At 42.3% G+C, this 24,436-nt stretch overlaps 1 pseudogene; it reads left to right on the forward strand.

Moving 5' to 3' along the window:
- Positions 1 to 23,677: 23,677 nt before the first annotated feature.
- On the forward strand, positions 23,678 to 23,991 carry LOC101599030 (annotated as a pseudogene).
- Positions 23,992 to 24,436: the final 445 nt, after the last annotated feature.

The raw sequence follows: 24,436 nt of genomic DNA on the forward strand, positions 1-24,436 counted from the left end.
AACATGCATACCACACACACACACACACACAATATTTTTAAATAAATAGGAACAAAATGCAGAAGTTAATAGCAGAATGACAGCGCTACAAAACCAAAATCTAGAAACAAACAAAAAACATATTGCTAACTTGCCTTTAAATTGAAGGAAGCTAACAAATATTTAGAAATAAATATAAACATTCTATATTAATAACCCATAAAATTTAAAATTGTTTACCCACTAATACCACAGCTATGGGCTTAGCTTAGAGAATTCCATGCATATGTGCTTTGAGAGGCAAAGCCCATAACCCCCAGAGCCACATTGATTATAACAGCTACCAAATAGACACACTCAAATTCTCAAAGAAATTGAATGTGTATACAATGAGTAGGACACCAAGAAAAAAACTGGAATCGCATGAAAAAAAAATGAAAAATGAGCAAACTGGATCGATCTTACAACACACTGAATCAAATAAATCAGACAAGCATGAAGCCATTTTACAAAACTAGAAACACATGCATTGAAAAGCTATACACAAAGGACTAGGGATGTAGCTCAGTGGTATGGTTGCTAGCTTAGCTTGCACAAGGTCCTTGGTTCCATTCCCAGCACCAAAAAGCCCCACTATGCACAAAGCTAAACACAGTTAGTGCATGTCTGTCACACCTATAATGCCAACACATAGCAGGCTGATACGTGAGGATCATGAATTTGAGCCTAACCTGGATAAAATAAATAGTAAGACCATGACTCACAAAAAAATATACAGCAATAAAAAGGACTGGTGTTATGAAAAAGCAAGAAGAGAACATTTCTAGATTGGTCAGAATTTTTTGACATAGTGGCTATATGAATGTCTACCTAAGCCATATAATGACAGCCTGTGTATTTTTCTCTAGGTGTGCTCTATTTCACAAGTGTGGCTTAAGTGTTACACAGTACTATAATCCTCTCACACTTGGAACCCTTTATAACTGTGGTGGTGTAAATGTGAAATGACTCCCATATGCTGGATACTTAATCCCCAGCTCTGGGGGTGGGCCTTGAGGTGCTATTTACTAGCCCTGCTTGCTGTTTTCTCTCTTTCTCTCCCCCATACCTTGCCCTCCCTTTGTCCCTCTCACTCTCCTGATGATATGATGATGTGCCACTGGTTGTTTGCTCCTGCCATGTTTTCCCTGTCATGATGGAACTCTAGCCTCTGGAACGATGAGCTGAATTAAACCCTTTTCCTCCCGTAAGTTGCTTCTGGTTGGGTGTCTTTTCCCAGCAATGAGAAAGCAGCCAACATCACCAATATATTCCACTACTCATTAGAGTAGGCTCTGGATGTGTATGTTTGTTTTGAAGGTAATCAAAGTATTTAAATGTAATAAAAAGATGTTCAAGGAGGATCCCTCTAATTTGTTTGGCCCTACATTTAAAAAAAATCTTGAGGGCTGGAGAGATGGCTTAGCAGTTAAGATGCTTGCCTGCAAAGCCCAAGGACCCATGTTCTACTCTCCAGATCCCATATCAGCCAGATGCACAAAGGTCAGGCAAGCGCAAGGTTGCACATGATCACTAGGTGGCGCAAACATCTGTAGTTTGATTTTAGTGACTGAGGCCCTGGCTCTGTCTCACTAGCTTCCTGTCTGTCTAAAAAAAAAAATTAAAAAAAACTTAATCTTTTGCAAATCCACAGTGACAGTGTAGGTAGGTCTACTTTTATTTGTGATAGAAGAATCCATTCCATAATCTTTTCATTGAAGAAACGTATCGTCAATATCAGTGTCACTCAAAACTCCATGTACTTTAAAATGTGCTATGCAAACATCACCACATTAGAGTCTTTGTTGGAATGTAGAAGAAGTCTCCATTTTGAATAAGTTTACCTGGAGATTCTTTTTCTTTTTTTTTTTTGAAAATATTTTTATTTATTTGCAAGCAAAGAGAAGAAAGAGAGAATGAGTGTGCCAGGGCCTCTAGCCACTACAAATGAAGGCCAAACACATGTGGCACCTTGTGAATTTGGTTTACGTGGGTCCTGGAGAATTGAACCTCCTAGGTCTGTCACTTGTCCCTTTCTTACTCGTGTCACAGAATGTCTGCTGCTGGGAAGAATACACAACACGAACTTCCAAAGTGATTATTGGCAGTGATATGAACCCCAGCATTCTGTTGTGTTTCTCTCTAGATGACCAGATGAAAGTAACCATTCCTCTTTACAGAAGAAAATCCCAAATGAGCTCCACAGCAGCTGCTGAAGGAGCCTTCTAATTGGATAGTAGTGATGTAATGGCACTCCTAGCCAGCACAGGTCTGGCTGTTCTTCACACTGCCTGCATATATAATTTCTATTTCACAATTTCAAGAATATTCCTCAGAAATTGCACCTTTCTCAGGTGATTTGAGTTTTCAGTCTTTGGCTCTTCGCCTTCTAACACTTCCTAAATATCTTAGCATTACTCATAAATGCTAGTCTCTTCTATTTCTTCTTTCTTTTGAATTCCTGTTTCCTTTCTCTGTGTGTATGGGTCACAGTTTTTCCTAGAATACCCTGGAAAGGTCACAAAAGGTGTCTTCCTGTATAGAACTTATTTTATGGTGGGAAAGACAGATTATGCACCCAAAAAGCCAGCAGGATCATCTTATAGAGCAATGCATGGGAAAGAGATATAGCATAGAATGGTATCAAGCTAAGTTAGATTAAAAGAAGATAGTTGATATAAAGTACAAAGCCAAGAAAAAATATTCCAGTAACAGAAAAAGCCAGGCTCTAGGGAAAGGCTGTGTCTGGGGTGTCGATAAACAGCTAGGAGGCAAGTAGAGCCTCTGCCAAGGAAGCCAGAGAAGAGTAGAAGAAAATCAGGAGGTTGACTTTTTCCTGCAAACAGCAGGGGAAGCCACTGGAGGATTCTGAGCAAAGTTAAGCTCTGACTTTCCTCAACACCTCAATTAACTTCTGTATGTGGCGCTGTCACAGGTAACCAAAAGTATGCGAGCACATGTAAGTAGAAAGAAGAAAGCCACTGCCTAAAATTACTGAAAGAATGAGAACAGGCTCTGGATTAAATTTCTATAACTGTTTCCCAGAATAACATCACACTCAGTAAGCCACAGCCCCAAAAGCTGCTGAAATCACCACAAATTCTGGTCCCACTACCGCATTGCCTCTTTCTGCACCTACGTGAGAAAAGTGGATACTTCACGGCTCATCTTTTGATGTCCATAAAACTGGGAAGTAGAGTTTGGGACCTCTGTCACTGTTAGTTCAAAAGAAGCAAAGGCTTCCAAGAGCATGCCCAAAGGCAAACAAACGGAACCCACAAACGCAGACGCCTGCACTCTGCTTCTTTCTCCTTCCAAACCACATTCGGCTTCGTCTGCTTGGCAGAGGCTTGTCCACATGTGGAATCCAGGCTAGGACAGGGTTCCGAAAATGTACTTCTTAGTTTCACAACCACTATCATTTACGATGGGAGTTGGAATGCAGTCACGGAAGCTACTCTATGGTGTTTGCACAGAAGTCGGAAGTGGCCCAGAAGTAGGGAAGACAGCTAGAGGCTATTACAGAGGCCCATTCACCTAAGAAGTGATAATGACTGCAGCAGAGTGACCAGGAAAAGGTGTTGAATCATAGAGGGACAGACTGGGGCAGGGTTGATAAAAGATATCAAAGAATGAAAAATAAGCAGCCAAAATAGCTCATTTGGAGCCAGGCATGGTGGCACACGCCTTTAATCGTAGCACTCGGGGAGGCAGCGGTAGGAGGATCAACGTGAGTTCGAGGCCACCCTGAGACTACATGGTGAATTCCAGGTCAGCCTAGGCCAGAGTGAGACCCTACCTTGAAAAAACATAGATAGATAGATAGATAGATAGATAGATAGATAGATAGATAGATAGATAGATGGATAGATATCTCAGTTGAGAGAGCATTAGACTGAAGATCTAAAAGTCCCTCATTCGATCCTGGGTTTCAGCAATAGTTCAGCAGTGCATGGTGGCACATGCCTTTAATCGCAGCACTCAGGAGGCAGAGGTAGGAGAATCACCGTGAATTCAAGGCCACCCTGAGACTACATAGTGAATTCTAGATCAGCCTGGGCCACAGTGAAACCATTCCTCAAAAATAAAAGAAAGAAAAAGCAAACTGACAACCCCCCCGCCATCGCAGCCACCTAATGCTCTTTCTGAGTGTTGATGCCTAGTTTAGTACTCCAATTCACACGACAACCTCGCCCTGTAGTGGGAAACCTTGCTTTTTCTTCTAGATTCCTACTAGACTCTCCCTTCCTCAAAAGCTGGATATAAGAATAACTTGTATACCACAGTCCCTACACATAGTTTATTCATATAGCTTGTGCTGCTCTAAGTTAAATTGTTTTCATAATTTCTTTCTTGGATATTTTGTTAGCTTCATGTCTTGTATCGATTTTGTATCCTGCAACTTCACTGCATTCACTTACATGTTCTAACAACGTTTGGTGGATTTTGAAGGGTTTTCTACATATAAGCTTATGTCCAAAATAAACTCATAGAAGCAAAGATGAGCACGGTGGTTGTCAGGGACTAGCTGAAGCAGAAACTAGGGACATGCTGCTCAGTGGGCATAAAGATTCTGCTGTGGAATATGAGCGAGTTCTGGAGATCTGCTATACACCTACCACCTAGAGATGGCCACAACATCGTACAGTGAACATTTTGTTTGTAAGGCAGATTCCAAGGTAAGTGTTCTTACCACAACAACAAAGAGGCACAAGAAAAATTTTAGAGATGATGAGCATGTCTATCACATTGATTGTGGTGATGGCTTCACAGATAAATGCTTATTTCAAAACCATCAACTTGCATCATTAAATATGTGCAATTTCATATGTAAATTATTCTTCAGTAAAGCTCTTTTCATTAATTTACTTATTTACTTGAGAGAGAAAGAGGCAGCGAGAAACACACACAGAGAGAGAGAGAGAGAGAGGAGAGAGAGAGCAAGAATGGACATGTGAGGGCCTCCAGCCACTGCAAACAAACTCCAGATACATGTGCCTCCTTGTGCATCTGGCTTACATAGGTCCTGGGGAATCAAACCGGGTTCCTTTGGCTTTGCAGGCAAACGCCTGAACTGCTAAGCCATCTCTCCAGCCCAGTAAAGCTCTTTTTTTAAAAAATTTTTTGTTTTATCTTTATTTATTTATTTGAGAGCAACAGACAGACAGAGAGAGAAAGAGGCAGATAGATAGAGCACGCCAGGGCCTCCAGCCACTGCAAATGAACTCCAGACGCATGCGCCCCCTTGTGCATCTGTCTAACGTGGGACCTGGGGAACTGAGCCTCGAACCGGGGTCCTTTGGCTTCACAGGCAAGCGCTTAACTGCTAAGCCATCTCTCCAGCCCTCTTTTTTTAAAATTTTTGTTCATTTTTATTTTATTTATTTGAGAGTAACAGAGAAAGAGGTAGATAGATAGAGAGAATGGGCATGCCAGGGCTTCCAGCCACTGCAAACGAACTCCAGATGCATACGCCCCCTTGCGCATCTGGCTAACATGGGTCCTGGAGAATCGAGCCTCGAACCAGGGTCCTTAGGCTTCACAGGCAAGTGCTTAACCGCTAAGCCATCTCTCCAGCCCATAGTAAAGCTCTTTTTTAATGGGCTATTTCACTGACTAAGATAACTGTTTTAGTGAGGCTTTGGGCTATGACAAATACCTGAGAGAGACGGTTTAAAGATTTCTTTTTGGCTTATGGTGTCAAAGATTTCTGCCCATTGTTGGATGGCTCCATTGTTCTTAGCCCATTGCAAGGCAAGAGCCCCGGGCAGGCAGGAAGCAGAGAGTAGTAATGGCTGCACTAGCTGGATTTTTGCCTTTTGCTCATTTTATTTCATCCAAATCCCCAGTCTAAGAATTCTGCATCTTAAAAGACAAACCACACGGTTGAACCTTCATCAGGTCCTTAGAGGGAACACCTGGATCACAAGGCCCTGGAGAGGGTATGATGAAGACTGACCTTAATCTTTTCCTGTTTCTCACTCTCTCTTTTTCTTCTCTCTTCTAACTCTTTCATATTACCTATCTTTTTCTTCCTTCTTTTCTTTGGCTCTGACCTGTAACTCCCAGTACCAAATCCCCAGCCTATGGAATGATACCAGCACATTTGGGTCTTACCTCATTTGTTACTCCTCTCAGGAAACAGAACTGCAGACACACCCAGAAGTGTGCTTTACTATTCTCCTAGGTGATTCTCCTTCCAGTCAAATTGACAATCAAGGATAACCACAAAAGCTGCAATTTTAAAATAGTAAATACCAAGTACTGGTGAAGGTACAGAAAAATTGAGCCTTCATATATCACTGGCAGCGGTTTTAGATTATACATTGCCTGGGGAAAGTAGCTTTGTATTTCTTGGATAAGTTAAATGTGAAATCACTATGTGGCCTAGCAACGTATATCCAAGAGAATTAAAAACAGATTTTCACAAGATACATGCAAGACAAAGATATATATATGAATTTTCATAGCAGCACTTTTCATAATCAAAGGTGGAAACCACCCAAATGATTGATTGAAGAAAAAGACAACTGTAATGGTTCACATATGTATAGTAAAATAAGATTTCAGTCATAAAAATGAAGTATTAACACATCCTACAACATGGATGGACACTGAAAACATACTAAGTAAAAGAAGCTTGTTGAAAAGACTATATATTGTGTGATTCCATTCATATGAGCTATTCAGAATATCCAAATCTGTGCAATCAGTTAATGGTTGACAGGGTTGATTGGGGGCAAGGGAATGAATGAAGAATGACTGTTCAAGCCAGGCGTGGTGGTGCACACCTTTAATCCCAGCACTATGGAGGAAGAGGTAGGTGGATCACTGCAAGTTTGAGGACACCCTGAGACTACAGAGTGAATTCCAGGTCAGCCTGAGCTACAGTGAAAACCTACCTCAAAAATACAAAAAATAAAAAATAAAGAAAAATAAGAAAGAGAAAAGAATGACTATTCAGTGGTTTAAATTAGGTAGAGTTGAAGGTTGTACAACTCTGAATATACTGTTCTATGCTTAGAGTTACCTGTATAGCATACCATTTATGTTAACTAAGATGTGAATATTTTTAATATATTGACCGCCTCAGTGTTTATTATTTCTTCATGATGAGAACTTTCAAAATCTTCTCTTTTTATCTTTTTTTTATTAAGTAGAAACTTTGTATGTTTTTTTTCTGATGTATGTTTGTGTGTACACATGCATGTAGTATGGTTGTATGGCATGTTTGTGGGATATATATGTATGCATGCACATTGCATGACCTGTGCACGTATGTATGGGGTTCAGAGGAGAACAGTGGCTGCTTTTCTGCTTTATTTCCTTGAGACAGTCTCTCACTGAACTGGAGTTCTTTATGTTTTCAGTTAGACTTGCTGACCAGAGAGCGCCAGCAACTATCTGATCTCTACTCCCTGAATTTGGAGGCATTCACAGCAATGCCCAGTTTCACGTGGGTCCTGGGGATAGAACTCAGGTCTGCATCCTTGTGTAGCAAGCACTCTCATCTTCTGAGCCATATCCCTGGCCCTGTGACTCAGGTTTTCAGTGCCTTGTCCAGATAAGCCTGAAACCCTGTCCCAGGGGTCCCAAGGAAACCCTATGAAGAGCAGCCACTTGCTTTCTAAATAGCTTTATGTAGGAGCTGGGAAGATGGTTCAATGGGGAAAATGGTCACTGCACAAGCTTGAGGAACTTAGTTCACATAAAATGCTGGGTGTGGTGGCATGCATGTCTGTAATCCCAGCACTGAGGAGGCAGAGAAAAGAGGATCCATGGGGATCACTAGCTAGCTTGTCTAACTGAATTGACGAGTTCTGGGTTCAGTAAGAGACCTGTCTCAAAACAAGGTAAAGAAGAAAAGAAAAAGATACCCAACCTCAACCTCTGGCCTACACACACACACACACGCACACACGCGCGCGCGCACACACACACACACACACACACACACGTGAACACACTGAAACACACTTTTGCACCCATGCAAATATGAACATGTATATACACACATGCATAGCATACCACACACATAAAAATTTGCTATATCCAATTTAAGAAGGAAATTAATAGATGAAAAAATGAACTATGATTATATTAGTTCCTTTTGAATTGCTGTGACCAAATTAACTGGCCAGATACAATTTAAGGGGAAAAAAGGGTTTATTCTGGCTCCCAGTTTTGAGGGGGTACATTCCATAGTAGCAGGAGTGGGGTACCTGCTCAGTACATTGCAGCCAGAGTCAAAAAGCACACAGTAAACAGGAAGTGGGTCCAGCCCATAACACCTCAGGGCCCATCAACAATGACCCAATTCCTCCAGCAAAGCTCTGACTCTCTAGGGTTCCAAAATCTTCTAAAACAGCACTACCCACTTGGGACCAAGTGTTTAAACACATGAGCCTATGGGGGCCATTTTAAATCCAAACAACAACAAAAATAAATTTAACTTTTAGTTTGTATGTTCCACAGGTGAAGGCCTCAACTTTGCTTGGAGTGTGGCCTGTGCAAAATAAATAAACAAATAGATTTTAAAAATTGCCTTTGCCCATCTACTAGATTGTAAAAACTTGAAACTGGGACAAACATCATTGGAACACATCCCAGGCATTAGCTTCCCCAGGTCTACATTTTACAGCCTTTCACCATGTCTGCTCCTATCCCTGACCAGAGTCACAGAGCTTATCGTAGGAACTATGAATTCAGGCTGGTCTATTCCAGTAGCCCACAGTTTTCCTTCTCTTAATTCCACTTCTCCTCCTCAGTAGAAGTTGGCCACCTAACTCCAAAAGAAAAAAGATTTCCCATTGTTTGAATGCTTACCAATTCAGCATTTATTTTAAATATTTGCATATATTAATTAATTTTATTGTATGGAGAAATCCTATCATCCCGCTTAAGAGATGAGGAATCTGAGGTACAGAGAAGTTGGATAAACTGATCAAGATCACACAAGTCTTTCAAACTGAGATGCAAACTCTAGCGGCCTAGCTTCAAAACTCGAGCTCTGACTCCCATGATGTCCTCTCCAACCCCTCCTGAAAGAAAAGATGTGGGTGAAATTCCCAGCTCCCTGGGCTTGTGAAAGGATTATAGTGACCTTTTTTTTTTTTTTTTTTTTTTTTTGAGCAGTGGCCTAGGATACCGAGTGCATATTGTGGTGTCTGAGACAAGCATTTCCACTTACAGTAGTAAACGTACATGAAGCTAATGTGAAGTTTATGTGACCATTGTCCCATAATAATGTACTTCTGTCCTCAAGCTGACTCAGTAGCATCCAGAAGGCCACAACAAAGCTTCCCTGGACACAATAACTTGTGAAATAGGGTCCTGCACTTGAATGCAAACCACACACCTCTGAAATCCCCTTGTCATACTGTAGTGGGATTGGTGTCCCTAAACACAGCTTTGGTGGCGGTTGTTTTCCCCATGAAGGGACACTGGTGCCTCCCACTGCACATTAACTCAATAGACACTAAGTGCCAGAACACAGACTAGGTAATGAGCCATGTTCCCCAAAATGTCAGAAAGATTGGAGCTGTCAGCAAAACTGAGGTTGATTCCTGTCATTTTGTTTTCTGGAAATTCATGATGTCCAAGTAAATGCTGCCCTCACCTCTGGCTTCTAAACTAGCCTGCTCTGTAAATGAGAGGGATTAAATGCATGCAACATGCCCATATCCTAAAGAATGAACTAGAGAATGGCTCAATTCTTGAAAATCCCATAATCCCCAGGAACAAACCAAAGGCTTAAACTAGTCAAGTTCAGAAGCCAAGAAATGAATCAAGTACATAGTTTAAGCAACCTTTCCCTTGGGCTTGGCACTTCTAAAGGAGAGAAAGGGCCACCTGGGGAGGAAATGGGGTTCCTTATTGATTAATTAACAAAACACTTAGGCAACATTCAGAGGAACCAATCATTTGCAGCCTGAGTTCTTTTTTTTCACTCAAACTTCTATATTGCCAATTAGTCCCTGAAATGACTTAGGTAATTTGTGTTTTTAGGATGTCAGGTGTTAAAATTACTTTTCACTACAATCCATGCAATTCCTGATTGGGTTTACTTGTTTATTTTTAAATGAAGTAGAGATTCAGGGAAGAAATCATGGTGGACAAAAAAAAAAAAAAAAAAAAAAGCTTGCTTTGAAAATGAGAAGGAATATGGAGAAAATGTAGTTACAGATGAGAGAAACATAACTTAATGAACTTAAAGGAAATTAAATGTAGACACCCAGAACTCTGACAAAAGATGTCATGTCAGTCATACAACCTTAGACCTCCCTGCTGGCTTTGGGGAAAAGGGTCTGTGGTTTGAATTTCGGCAGATGAAGATGGCCAACTCTGCTCAGAGGCCTTTAATCAGGGAAAGGCCAGTAGTTCCTATGGATTGGAGCAGGATAAGCAGGAGGGGAAGGAGGAAGAGAGATCTGGAAGGCAGTTGTAATTAGATAAGAAGTGGCTTGAATGAAGAATACATTTGAGAGGAAGTGATACCAAAAGGGACACACAGTGAGAGGGGATGCAAGGGTCTGAGACAGTGACAAAAGCCAGAGCTGGCGTGGGAGCAGCACAGTGAGGAGGACATAGACTCCAAAAGCCACAGTGATAAATGATGTGGCCAGAAGCACAGACGAGCCCACATATACAACAAATGTTCTATCTGCACCAGCTCCCGAAGTACTCTCCCCAAATGGGAGTCAATTATGACAAAACTGCCAAACGGTAAAGGAGAGATTAGCAGGGGAGGCCCCAAATGACTCAGCCAAGGAGTGAAACAGGCATGGAGTCACCTCAGGAGCTTTCTTGCTTACTGGAAAGAAAAGTAGCTAAGGCAAGGCGCCAGGTGTGGTCATAGCAGGTGGCACAGCTGCCAGTGCACCCACAAATCTGCCTCACCCCCAACACTATGTCTTCAATGTTTCAAAGTATTTATTTATTTATTTATTTATTTATTTATTTAGAGGGAGGGAGAGAGAGAGACAAGCATATAGAAAGAGAGAATAGGCATGTCAGGGCCTCCAGGCTCTGTAAATGAACTTCAGATGCATGCACCACTTTATGCATCTGGCTTTACATGAGTACTGGGAAATCGACCTCAGGTCATTAGACTTTGCAGGCAAGCATCTTAACTACTGAGTCCTTTCTCCAGCCCCATCCCCTGTACTTGTTTGTTTGTTTGTTTTTTTAATGCAGACTCTTTTTTTATTTTTTATTTTTAGATTTTTTTGATTTTGGTTATCAAGGTAGGGTCTCACTCTAGTCCAGGCTGACCTGGAATTCACTATGTAGTCTCAGGGTGGCCTTGAACTCATGGCAATCCTCCTACCTCTGCCTCCCAAGTGCTGGGATTAAAGGCGTGCGCCACCACACCCGGCTTTTAAATTTTTTTAATGTTCTATTTTTAATTATTTATTTGAGAGAGGGAAGAAACAGAGAGAGAGAGAGAAATAATGGGCACTCCAGGGCTTCCAGCCACTGCAAACAAACTCCAGATGCATGCACTACCTTGTGCATCTGGCTTATATAGGTCCAGGGGAATCGGACCAAGGTCCTTTGGCTTTGCAGGCAAGCACTTTAACCACTAAGCCATCTATCTCTATAGCCCCCCTTTACTTTTTTGAGCTAGGGTCTCCCATTTGAACCCAGAGTTCACTGACTAGGCAAGACAAGGTAACCAAGGAGGATCAGCAATACTGTTGTCTTCCCTTCACAAGTGCTGGGATTACAGGCTTGCATTGTTATGCCTGGAATTGTTGCGTGGGTGTGAGGGTTCCAAGCTCAGATCCTTATACTTGAGTGAAAAGCAGTTTACCCACTGAGCCATCTCCCCAGCCTCCAGTTATAGGAGAATGGTTTCAGTGACAACATTTGTGTTCTGAATTTCTATTACGTGGGATTCTTAGAATCATGAAAATATGTGTGGATAAGATCTCAAGTTTCAACAGAAACCGTTGGAACCCTCTCCATAATACCCCTCCAAGTGATCAGGTAGTCTGCCCCTACAAGTCTCCAAAGGCATGGAGTGCATTCCATCTTCAGAAAAGGGTTTCTTTCTTATCCACTCTTCCTTGGTAACTACATGCCAGTACATTTTCTAGATACTCTGCCACCTTAACCAAATGTTTCCTGTCCCCTTCATTTCTGAAATGGTTCATTCAACAGATACCTTGTGCCCCCATCACAAACCAGACTTAGGACTAGGACTAGATTCTAAGCACACAGAAGAAGGATAAGAGATAGTCCCTGGACCAAAGGAGTCCCTTGTCTATCATGGAAGATAGATGAAATGCAATAACGACAATATAGAAATAAAATGCTATTTTAGCACACAGTTGAAGGCGATCTTGCAGCACTAAAAAAGAATCAGTATCTCTACTTCATCAGAGAAAAGGTTTCATCACACATAGAACAGGCCTAAAAGCATGAGTGGGAAAGTGCTAGACAGAAAAAAAGGAGCAATCGTATATTTAAAGTCCTATGCAATATCACCACTTAGATGCCTAATATGAAAAAAAAAAACTTAAAATGTTCCAAACCAAAATTTTCAATTTGCTTCCATCTTAATATCTTCCTCCCACAGTTTTATCCAGCTTAATAGATAGCAAATACTTTGTTGAAGTTGTTGTGCCAAAATTCTCGAAATTTTTTTTTATATATATTTTTTTTATATTTTTTGTTCATTTTTTATTTATTTATTTGAGAGCAACAGACACAGGGAGAAAGACAGATAGAGGAGAGAGAGAGAGAATGGGCGCGCCAGGGCTTCCAGCCACTGGAAACGAACTCCAGGCACGTGCGCCCCCTTGTGCATCTGGCTAACGTGGGACCTGGGGAACCGAGCCTTGAACCGGGGTCCTTAGGCTTCACAGGCAAGCGCTTAACCGCTAAGCCATCTCTCCAGCCCTCGAAATCTTTTTTTAAATCCTTTTTGATCCCTCTCTGTCACAACTTAAATCTGATATCAGAGAATCCTTTCATTTCAACCAGAATCTGGCTATATTGTCTGTTCCTACTCTGGTCTATGCCCATCATCTATCAGATTTTCTGCTGCTTCCCAATTGGTCTTCTTGTATATTTGTCAGCCTTTTGTTGCTACAAAATTCCTGAGACAGGATAACTTTATAAAGAAAGGTTTACTGGGAAGATTACTCAATGGTTAGGACACTTGCCTGCAAAGCCTACTGGCCTGGGTTCAATTCCCCAGCACCCACAAAAAGCCAGACCCAAAAAAGTGGTGCATGTGTCTGGCACTCATTTGCAGTGGCAAGATGCCCTAGCATGTGCACACACATACACACACACACACACACACACACACACACACACACACACGCATGCATGCACACATGCACACAAATGAGTAAATGAAAATATATTTAGAAAATACAGAAAATAGGTTTATTTAGCTCCCAGTATTGGAGGCTGTAAGTTCAATCAGTACTGCACAGGCCCTGACAAGGACCCTATGACACGTGGGAGGAAAGGATCTCACCTCAAAAAAACAAGAGACAGGGCTGGAGAAATGGCTCAGCAGTTAAGGCTCTTGCATGCAAAGCCAAAGCACTCAAGTTTGATTGCCTAGTACCCAGGCAAAGCCACATGCACTAGGTGGTGCATGCATCTGGAGCTCGTTGCAGTGGCTACAGCCCTGATGCACCAATTCTCTCTCGCTCTCTCTCGCTCTCTGTCTTTCTATCACTCTCGCAAACAAGTAAATAAAACATATTTAAAAAAACAAGAGATCGCTCATTAGATAAAGTGTTTGCCTTATAACCATAAGGACCCTAGTTCAGATGCCCCTGTAAAAATCTCAGGGATGGAAACATGTGCCTGTAGTCCCAGTGCTGGGGATCTGAAAACAGGAGGATTCCTTAAGTTTACTGGCCAGATAGCCTACTCAATGAGCTTCAGGGCAACAAGAGACCTGTCTTCAAAAAGGTGGACCATGTTCCTGAGGAAATACACATGAAGTTGTCCCCTGTCTTACACACACACACACACACACACACACACACACACACTCACTCACTCACTCACACACAGCCACAAAAAAGACTAAGGGCTGTAGAGATGGCTTAGTGGTTAAGGTACTTGTCTGCAAAGCCAAAGGACCTCAGTTTGATTCCCCAGGACCCATGTGAGCCAGATGCACAAGGTGGCACATATGTCTGGAGTTCCTTTGCAGTGGTTAGAAGCCCTGGTGTGCCCATTCTCTCCCTCTCTCTCTCTCTCTCTCTCTCTCTCTCTCCCTCCCTCCCTCCCTCCCTCATTCTCTCTCTCAAATAAATAAATAAAAGATAAAATATTTTTAAAAAGACTGAGTCAGAGCAGGTTCTGGCTTTTATAGCAATGCTCTCACAAGAACTAACCGATGTCTCATGAGAACTGCCTTAATCCCATTTGAGGACAGACCTCCAATTGATATAAATATCCGCTAAAAAGTCTCCGGAGTGCACACCATCTCATGACATTGCCACTCTGGGAATCAAGTCTCCAACACATGAGCCTTGGGTAGACACGCAAAATCCAAACCCCAACACCCTGCTTCTGCTCTTGCCTCTGCCCCTCCATCTTGTTCCCCAAACAGTGGTCAGCATGATCTAAAAATGTAAATACGATCATGTCACTCCTATGTCCACAACTTGATGTGATTGCCCATGTCACTGGATAAAAGCCAAAGGTCATGTAAATCCTTGCGACATGTCCTGAGCCCCTGGCTCCACTCTGAACTCACCTCCTCTCCCTGCCCTCAGTCTTTTCCAGTCACTGGTCTCATTCTTCTTTGAGCCTTCGCCGGACTTGGGGATTTATTTTCATTTTCATCTCTGTGAGAGATCAGATGCTGGTCATCACCTCCCCCCTCCATGGGAGGACTCAGAGTCTGGATTCCTGTTGCATGAGTTTTCCTGGGGAGAGGTAAACAAATGCCTGTTCACCCCAGATAGGTCAACAGTAATGGACAAGAGAAATGCCTCCACCCCTGTACTGCGAGCCACTGTGTTAAATGTATCTACTACGTTAAGTGCAACTGCATCACCAGCAGGGGTGATGAGGACTCCCCAAATCTGCGTCTCTGGGGACCTCCTGTACAACCTGCAGCCAGCTCTGCCAGAAAGTGTCCCCCAGCGACTGTTATGACGGTTATAACCTGGGGTAAGGGCCTTGCTCATCTTGTAGCTTTCTGAGCTTCCTTGGCCTTATGTGCCTTGAGCCTCCATCCTCCCTCAAGAAGGAAGTGTTTCAATTCACTCAGGAAGAAATGGCTGCCAGACAATGCCTTCCGTACTGGATGCTGCCATTTCAACATCTGCCTTTCCCTGTTACTAGAACATAGAAATGCAGAGCTAATGGATCGCATATTGGTTCTGAAGTACCTCCTCTTATAAATGCCACACACCTCTTTTCTTTGCATTGAGTTACCTACATCTAGTCATATAATCCTGCGTTCCAACTGAAGGGACCCCAGGAATGAGGGGAATACCTGGCAAGCACCGACGACTCTGTCTGAGATCTTGCAGAAATGTGCGGGTTTGAGGAGTTTAAGGAAGTACAGGGGACAACATCTGCTGTTAGTGCCTTCTTAGCAACTGTTACCATTACCAGAAGTGCAAACGGTATTGATGTCAAGTAGCTGCCTAAAAGAAAGTCCCCCGGTTAGGTAGAGCTTAACCTGAGTAAGAAGCAGAGTGAACACGGCCAGAACAATAATTAGGAGCTGTGGGGAAGTGGAATTGAAAATGAATGGGAGACAGGTACAAGACTAGGTGTGGACTCAGGAGTTCTTCCCACCAGGGGCATGACATGCCACCACATGGGCTGTGTCCTCCAGCAGCCAGCCTGCTGAGCATAGAGTGGCTGAAGGAGCTAGCACTCCAGCAAAGGAACACAAACCAGCTCAACGACTTCAATGTAAGACCAAAATGTACGGAATGAACAGGCACTTTTGGACCAGACCCCACAAACTCAGGAAACAAAAGCAAAAATAGACAAATAAGATCAAATCAATCTAAAAATGTTCTGTACAGCAAAGGAAATGGCCAACAGTGAACACACAACCTAAGTCAAGTGACCATGGTCACACAGACCTGCCATTCCAGCACCTGGGGGGAAAAGGGGGTGCAGAAGCAGGAAGCCCTCATGTCTGAGCCATCCTTAACTAGACAGCAAGAACCAGACCAGCCTGAGCTGCACAGTGTCATCTGTTTCTGAAAGTAAGAGTGAGGATGTAGCTCAATGGCAGTGCTTGCCTAGCCTGCATCAAGAAAGAAAAATGGGGAAGGAAAGGAGAGGGGTATGGAGAAGGAACAGGAAGGAAAAGAAAGGAAATTAGGAAGGACACCTGTAGAACAAGAGACTATATATATACATACATATGTTTATATATACACATATGTTTGTATGAATGAATATATTTAAAGGAGAACATATATCATATATATGTATATATAATATTGATGCAGGGTTTTGAGGTTCATGAAGCTTTTGGGTCTTTAAACTACTTATCAAAACTTTGATAAAATGGACTCCAAGAAGAGCAAATTATGAATTATTAAATTTTTTAAGGAGAAAACATGACTTATGAAGTTTACTGTAGAGGGAATTAAGATCCAGGGAAGAGGCTAGCTGAAATACTCAAGCCAGAGGAGAATTCTCCTGATCTGGCTGGAAAGGGAAAGGGGAGACAGAAAGACACTCCACCACCGAGGCATATACACCCACATATGGAGGGCAAAGCATAAGAACCAAAAGATCTCCTTCAAATAACAGACCAGAGAGGATTAAGAAATAGTGAAGGGGCCTGGAGAGATGGCTTAACGGTTAAGCGCTTGCCTGTGAAGCCTGAGGACTCCGGTTGGAGGCTTGGTTTCCCAAGACCCACGTAAGCCAGATTCACAAGTGGACGCCCGCATCTGGAGTTCGTTTGTAGTGGTTGGAGGCCCTGGCATGCCCATTCTCTCTCTCTGTCTCTGTCTCTCTCTCTCTCTCTCTCTCTCTCTCTCTCTCTCTCTCTCTCTGTGTGTGTGTGTGTGTGTGTGTGTGTGTGTGTGTCTGTGTCTGTGTCTCTCAAATAAATAATAATAATAAAGAAATAGTGAAAGACTCAGAAATCAAAGACAAATCATGCATATAATCAACGTGATGAAGTACTCCAAAGCATGGCAGTGACAGAAGGAAACCATAAAAATACCAAGGCCCCAGAAAGGGGAGAGACAGATTTACATGCATGTTCAGGCAAGGTCACAGGAAAAAGAGTGAGGGGGCCATGTGGTGCAATCAATCTCCTTTGTACAGACAGACATCCAACTAGGGGGAGCCTTGTTATCACACTCAAGTTTGTAAGGAGGGACCTGACTGGTTCACAGACTCAATGGACTGACCCTGAGAGACCAGAACCTGATTGGTTTATGGACTCAGGAGTCTGACCCAGAGAAGCTGAGCTTGGAAAAATGTAGGAAGTTTCTACTATGGAATGTCCACTGGCAGCCATCTTGAATGAGACAGGATCAGATGCAAGTTCCAGTTTTGCCAGGATGGACAGAATAGCATCTCCTTGTACCCTCTTTGGGCTTCTGCCTCACTAACTTCCTGTCAAAAGCAACTGCACTACTGTTTATCCTTCAATATCATAAGTACATAATAAGATATAAAATATATATTAGGCTGGAGAGATGGCTTAATGGTTAAGGAGCTTGCCTATGAAGCCTAAGGACCCAGTTTGATTCCCCACAACCCATGTAAGCCAGATAAACATGGTGGTGGTGTATGTGTCTGGAATTCATTTGCAGTGGCTAGAGGCCCTAGTGCACCCATGTGCACATATGCACCCTCTCTCACACACACACATAAATAAATAAATAAATAAATAAATAAATAAATAAATAAATAAATATTTTTTGAAAAAGATATATAATATTATATATGAGTTTGATGTCATAATGCACAACAAACTCAAAAGTAAAACAGAAATAAGTAAATCACACAATTCAAAGTGGACAGTGGTGTTGTTTGCATAGTGGTGAGTATAGCTGCTTTCCAAAGTGGGCAATGGATGTTTCTGCAAAGCAGACACACAAAGGGGTTCCACATATATGATCAGAAGTCCAGGGTTGGAGAGATGGCTGAGCAGTTAAGGCACTTGCCTGTCAACCCTAAAGACTTATGTTCCATTCTCCAGGGCCCAGGTAAGCCAGATGCACAAGGTGATGCAAGCATGCAAGATCACCCATGTGCACCAGGTGGCACAAGTATCTGGAGTTCAATTACAGTGCATGGAGTCCCTGCCATGCCAATTCTCATTCTCTCTCTCTGTCTTTCTCATTAAAAACAGTTGGCCAGTCTGTTAGGCTTGCCGCAAAAAAAAAAAAAAAAAAAAAAAAAAAAAAAAAAAAAAAAAAAAAAACTCAACATTATTAATCATCATAAAAATCCAAAGCAAAACCACACCCCAGTAAGAAAAGCTCTTATTACAGAGTCGAAGGATACCACGTGCTGATTGAGGGTATGGAGAAAGAGGAGCCATTACACACTATTAGTAGTATACCAACACCATACTATTGGTATAACCACTATGGAAAACGCAATGCAAGTGTTTGTTGAAAATTAAAGATGAACCTACCAGGCGTGGTGGTACCTGCCTTTAATCCCAGCACTTGGGAGGCAGAGGTAGAAGGATCGCTGTGGGTTCGAGACCAGCCTGTGCTCCTGCAGTCCTAGGTATACATCCGAAGGAGACGAGGTCAGCATTTTGAAGAAGCATCTTCACTCCACTCCCATGGTTCTTGCATCACTATTCACAAGTCTGACTTCAGAATAAACCAGTGTCTGTCAGTGGATGAATGGATAAAGATAATATGAAATGTATTAACAAGATATTGTTCCACCATGAAGAGATGCAATTCTGTCATTAGTGAAACATGGATGAACCTGAAGATCATTGTGTTAAGTGAAATAAACCATGCAGGGGTGTGAAAGCCCACATGCTCTCCTTGATGTGTGGCATCTAGAAAAGCTGAGCATAGCAGAACGCTGCTTACCAGAGACCACGAAGGGTACGAGAGAGGTTGGGTATCAAGCACAAACAGCTGAACTCATTCCTCCTGTCAGGCATGTGTCTATTTCAAAGTTGCCCCACAGAGGATTTGGAATTTACACAACAGGAAAAAAAAATGTGTGAAGTTATGAATACACTAATTACTCTGATTTGAATACTACACATTATATATATACATGTATTGAAATATCACACTGTACCTCACAAAGATATGCAATTTTTACATGTCAATTAAAATGAAATACAATGGACTCAATCTTATTAGCAGTACAAAGACTTTTTCAAAAGAAATAGAAGCTCATGCATTCAATAGACTAACGACCACTGCCTCACAAGGGTGTTTTATCCTTGTGTTTGTACCCATGTGTTTCACTGAGCTTCTGAGAAAGTTCTTTTCATAAAGAGAAGCCTAGCTTTGGATGGGGGCAAAAAAAAAATAGATGAACAAAAAGGTTTATTCACAATTAGACCAGAAGAGCTGATGCCCCCTGGTGGCTAGATATGGTACTGATCACAACCCTTTCAGATAAAGATTTGGATAAACGTGGTAGGGAAGAAAAAACAAAGTTGGGATGGATAGGAATTGATTTCTGCCTGGGTTGTCCCAGGAATAAATAGGTACTGTGTAATAGAGCTTGCTAGGCAAGAGCCAGAGAGAACCTGATTTGCCCTGAGTTTGATTCTCCAGCACCCACATAAGCAGCTAGACATGGCCACCTATCACTCCAATCCTGGGGGGAGTGAACACAGGAGAATCATTGAGGCTTACTGACCAGCCAGCCTGACCAGTAAAATGGCAATTATGGGTTCAGTGAGAGACACTGTCCATAGAAAATATGCAAATAAATGACAGAGGCAGATACCCAAAGTTCTCTCCTGGCCTCTGTGCACACATTCCCACGGGCATTCACATCTGCACAGTCACATGCATACACCACACACAACACACATACATACTACAAACATACAAAAAAAGCCAAGTAGGTGTTATCACTACCACATTACAGATGAAAGGGCTGAGACATGTCTTATCATTGGTGCTGTAGCTCCAATCTAGATCTTCAGGTTGTGGTCAAGTATCCTTTTGGTGCACTGTGGTACAGTCTGTCTCCAGGAGAGAACCTCTACAGCCAGTAGAGCATCCTTCTTGCTCCTACAAGTCCATTGTAAGACAGGGAGAAGCTGTTAGAAGATGCTCACGGAGTGATTACAGAACAGACTTAGCAGCTGGAGTGGATAGCTTGTGGGCAAAGGTGAAGAGGGAATGGAGACACTTAGAATCAGAAATCTAGGACACTCTTCCTTTATAAGACTTGGTCAAAATTTGTGGTCACATACCACCTGTTACAAAGGAAAATAAGTTTACATCTTTACTATAAGATAGCATTCTGGCCAGGCGTGGTAGTGCCTGCCTTTAATCCCAGCCCTCGGGAGGCATAGGTAAAAGGATCACCAATGAGTTCAAGGCCACCCTGAGACTGCATAGTGAATTGCAGGTCAGTCTGAGCTAGAGTGAGACCCTACCTCAGAAAAAAAAAAAAAAAAGTACCATTCTGGTTGTCTTGGTTTGGGCTTGACTCTCTCAATATCCACTCTTGGAGAAACGGTTTTTTTGTGAGGGTTCATAAGAGTAATGCTTTGTCATAAAGCCACAAATAAGCACAGTTCTCCAACTTTAGAGGTCAGCTGCAAGTAATATTTCACACCTACACATATTAGTCACTACATTTACGGCCAATGAAAAGAGAAACATGTACTTACAAGACAATAGTGTTCTAAATATGACAGTTGGTAGGATTGTCAGGTGTTAGGTAACTCCAGCAAGTGCATTTCTTGCTGTTTTTCAAGTTTTTTTTTTTTTGTTTATTTATTTCAGAGTGACAGACAGACAGAGAAAGAGGCAGACAGAGAGAGAATGGGAGCGCCAGGGCCTCCAGCCACTGCAAACGAACTCCAGATGCATGCACCACCTTGTGCATCTGGCTTACGTGGGTCCTGGGTAATGGAGCCTCGAACCAGGGTCCTTAGGCTTCACAGGCAAGCGCTTAACTGCTAAGCCATCTCTCCAGCCCTCTTGCTGTTTTTTTTTTTTTTTAGCAAGTACATTTCTTAATAAATATATTTGATCACTGAGTAATGAAATGGACACATTTAAAAATAATCACTTTGTTGGTCTGAGTGCAAAATGTCCCCCACAGCCTCATGTGTTCATGATTAAACCTCATAGCTAATGGAGCATTTGGGAAGTGAAGCCTTGCTAGAGGAAATGCATCACTTGGATGAGCCTAGGCCACTCTATGTACTCCCCCCACCCCCTGCTTTGGAAGTGTGACAATAAGATGCCTATTTCTGCCAAGCTTTTCCTGCCACAACAAAACTTCCCCTCCAAACTGTAAGCCAGAAATAAACCCTTGCCATCCACAAGATGATATGGTCAGCTATTTTGTCCCTGCAACATGAAGGTAATTGCTACAATCATTTATGGAAAAAAATGAAGGCAGGTGTGGTGACAAATGCTTTTAATCCCAGCACTCAGTAGGCAGAGGTAGGAGGATTGCTGTGAGTTCAAGGCCACCCTGAGACTATGTAGTGAATTCCAGCAGAGCCTGGGCTAGAGTGAGACCCTACCTTGGAAAGAAAACAAAAAAAAAATGAATAAAGCCATTCTAAAGTCATGGGCCTAACATATCCATCCCTTAGTCTCTACCCCTCCGCTCTTGCCCAAGGTCAGGATCTCTCTAGCTCTGAGAGGCATGCCAACCTTGTCTCTGGTGCTATGCACTTACACTGTGATATGTCTATGGCTAGATTTCTTTTTTTTTTTTTTTTTTTCAAGGTAGGTTCTCACTCTAGCCCAGACTGACCTGGAATTTACTCTGTAGTCTCAGGGTGGCCTCGAACTCAGGGCGATCCTCCTACCTCTGCCCCTCAAGTGCTGGGATTAAAGGCATGTGCCACCACACCCGGCCTAGATTTCATTTTGTATATCCTGCCTGGAATTCAGTAAGCATTTTGAACATGTGAAATTGAATTGCTAGCCCCATTTCTTCTCCCCTTCTTCTGGAACTTCAACTAAAAGTATGACTCTGTGATTGGCATCTTTTACCCTCCCCTTTGAATTCTCTAGAAAACTTGTCTCTCCAGGCATAATTTTGGATAAATTTCTTGTACTATATCTTCCAACTTAGTAATTCTGTTTTGAGATGTATTTTGCCTTCTGTCAAGCTTTACCATTAAATTTTCTGGCTTGATTGTTAGTGTTTTTAGTTGTGGACTTCCTCTTCATTCCTTTCATTTGCATATGTGTGTGTAATTTATGTGCATATATATGTGTATGTGTTCTTGTTTGTGTGTGAAGTGTGTATATGCATGAGGATGTCAGAGGTTGATGTCAGCTATCTTTCCACAGTCACTCTCCATTTTATTCTTTTAGACAGGGTCTCTTATGGAACCAAGAGCTCACCAATTCCACTAGACTAGCCAGCCAGCAAGCCTCAGTGATTCCTCTGTGTCCATCTGGCTTTTACATGGGGTTTGTGGATTTAAATTCAGGTCTTCATGTTTGCACAGTATGCACTTTACCTAATGAGCCATGTCTCCACCACCTCTTCAATTCCTTTTTTTGAAATTGCTAGATCATTTTTGACGATTTTGTGTTTCCTATGGATATTTTCAAGGTTTAAAAAAAGAATTCTGGGCCGGGCGTGGTAGCACACACCTTTAATCCCAGCACTCGGGAGGCAGAAGAGGAGGATCGCCATGAGTTTGAGGCCACCCTGAGACTACATAGTGAATTCCAAGTCAGCCAGAGCCACAGTAAGACCCTACCTCGAAAAAGCCAAAGAAAAACAATTTTCTGTGATGTAGCAAGCCATAGTTATTGTGATCTATGTCACATAATGCTGATAGCTGGAGTCTTTGTGGGTTTGTTTTTATCATCTATTCTTTTCTACTGGTGGTCACAGTTCATTTTTATGTGGCATTACTTTTGACTATTTGCTGAAACATGACTGAAAAATCATTTGTACAAATTATCCTAGGCTCAAAACAACACTTTCCTGAGGAGAGTCTTTGTACTCAGTGGTGAATTTTCAAATGGCTGGGAACACTCTCTGTGCAAGCCACATCTATCCACGACCAGGGCTTCAGGTGTTTTGGACTCCCCAGGTAATAGGGATTCGTGTAGGCTACAAAGCCATATAAAGGATGGTTATTCTGGATCACTACTATACTGGAAGGAGAGGTGTTTAGGATCTGAGATGAAAAGTTCAGCAAAGCGTATTGAATCTCCCTGAGATTCATCTTTTATTCCTATTACCTGTAGTGCCACCAAAACCACAGCCATGGTTTCTGAGATCTGCCTTCTGCATTCTGCAAATGCCCTCAGGACAAACGTGCTATTCTGTGCTAGGCTCCCTGTCTGGGTTCTTTCTTTTAGATTTCAGGTTCATTGCCTCTCAGTTATTTATTGAGATGATGATTTCTGCATTTCACTCAGTTTATTTAACTCTCTATTGGAAAAAAAATAATCGCAAATACTTAACTTGCCATCACCAGAGAAAAAAGATTCTTCCAGCTTTCCATGCTGATAGCACTCCTGCCAGTATGGTGAACGTCCCTAAAACTCGCCAAACTTTCTGCAATTAGTCCGGCGACCACCAGCCCCACAAAGTGACTCAGTACAAGGAGCAGGACACTCTGTGTACCCAAGGAAAGCGGAGCTATGACAGTAAGCAGAGTGGCTATGGTAGGCTGACTAAGCCTATATTCCAGAAAAAGCTAAAACTACGAAGATTGTGCTGAGGCTTGAGTGTGTTGAGCCCAACTGCAGATCTAAGTGAATGCTGGCTATCAAGAGATGTAAGCATTGTGAATTGGGAGGAGAGAAGAAGAGAAAGGGCCAAATGATCCAGTTCTAAGCCAATTTTGCTAGGAAGACAATAAAATGAGATTATATTTACTTGAACAAAAAGTCTTCCAGATGTCTCATTCTTTAAGCAATCCCTTCACCAGCTCACCACAAACTCTAAAGAAGTCAATTTCTAGGGCTGGGGAGACAGCTTAGCGGTTAAGCGCTTGCCTGTGAAGCCTAAGGACCCGGGTTCGAGGCTTGATTCCCCAGGACCCACGTTAGCCAGATGCACAAGGGGGTGCACGCGTGTGGAGTTCGTTTGCAGTGGCTGGAGGTCCTGGCGCACCCATTCTCTATCTATATGTCTCTCTGTCCCTTTCTCTCTCTGTCTGTCGCTCTCAAATAAATAAACCAAAAAATTTTTAAAAAAAAGAAGTCAATTTCTAAAGTCTGGAACATTAGGTCCCAAAGTCTGTTTCTTGCTTTATTAATTTGACATGTACAGAGTGTGT

The sequence above is a fragment of the Jaculus jaculus genome, chromosome X, assembly GCF_020740685.1.
Source record: "Jaculus jaculus isolate mJacJac1 chromosome X, mJacJac1.mat.Y.cur, whole genome shotgun sequence".
NCBI classification, from domain to species: domain Eukaryota; kingdom Metazoa; phylum Chordata; class Mammalia; order Rodentia; family Dipodidae; genus Jaculus; species Jaculus jaculus.